General features: G+C 41.4%; 1 protein-coding gene across 1 annotated transcript in view; it reads left to right on the top strand.

Moving 5' to 3' along the window:
• The window catches only part of ADGRF1 (adhesion G protein-coupled receptor F1), a 26,645-nt gene that overhangs the window by 2,367 nt on the left and 22,949 nt on the right, over positions 1-1,329 (top strand). The window lies entirely within an intron of this gene.

The raw sequence follows: 1,329 nt of genomic DNA, 5'->3' as shown, positions 1-1,329 counted from the left end.
TTTTACAACACCAAAGACTTAATCATCCATTTCCTACATAAAAGGTAGCTACTTTTTTGCATGGACCTCAAGCATATTGTAGTATAGAGGTGGAATTTAAGGAAAGGTATTAAGCAGGCTGTGTTGTAGCTTATGAACAAGTAATAAATTGTATCATTTATCTTGAATGTATCATAGATAAGCTGCTATATAACGATTGTAGTAGTCTCCCTTGATCTGTGTCCCTCACTCTTCCCTGCTCTCTTTCCCCCTTCGTCTCCCCATGGTCCCCTGCCAGGTCTTTCCTGTTAGACCTACGAATGCACACAAATGGTATCTATCCTTCTCTGCCTGACTTATTTCGCTTAGCATGACACCCTCATCATCAAGACAGTATGGTACTGGCACAAAAACAGACACATGGACCAATGGAATAGAATAGAGAACCCAGAACTGGACCCACAAGTATATGGCCAATTAATCTTTGACAAAGCAGGAAAGAGTGTCCAATGGAAAAAAACCAGCCTCTTCAACAGGTGGTGTTGGGAGAGCTGGACAGCAACACGTAGAAAAATGAAATTAGAACACTTTCTGACACCATTCACAAAAATAAACTCAAAATGGATAAAGGATCTGAATGTGAGACAGGAAACCATAAAAACCCTTGAGGAAAAAGCAAGAAATAGCCTCCTAGACTTCAATCGCACCAATTTCTTCCTCGACATATCCCCAGAGATAAGGGAATCAAGAACAAAAATGAACTACTGGGATCTCATCAAGATAAAAAGCCTCTGCAAGGCAAAGGAAACTATCAAAAAAACTAACAGGCAACCAACAAAATGGGAAAAGATAGTGGCAAATGGCATATCAGATAAAGGGCTAGTATCCAAAATATACAAGGAGCTCACTAAACTACATACACAAAAAATGAATGATCCAGTGAAGAAATGAGCAGAAGACCTGAACAGACACTTCTCCAAAGAGGACATCCAGATGGCCAACAGGCACATGAAATGATGCTCAGTGTCAGTCATCATCAGGGAAATTCAAATCAAAACCACACTGAGATACTACCTCACACCGGTCAGAGTCGCTAAAATGAACAAATCAAAAGACTATAGATGCTGGCGAGGGTGTGGAGATACGGGCACCCTCCTACACTGTTGGTGACAATGTAAACTGGTGCAGCCGCTCTGCAAAACAGCATGGAGACTCCTCAAAAAACTATCGATAGAACTTCCCTATGACCCAGCAATAGCACTGCTAGGGATTTACCCAAGAGATACAGAAATGATGATGCATAGGAGCACATGTACCCCAATGTTCATAGCGGCACTTTCTACAATAGCC

The sequence above is a fragment of the Suricata suricatta genome, chromosome 7 (assembly GCF_006229205.1).
Source record: "Suricata suricatta isolate VVHF042 chromosome 7, meerkat_22Aug2017_6uvM2_HiC, whole genome shotgun sequence".
NCBI lineage: Eukaryota > Metazoa > Chordata > Mammalia > Carnivora > Herpestidae > Suricata > Suricata suricatta.
This window is presented reverse-complemented; position numbering and strand designations above follow the sequence as displayed.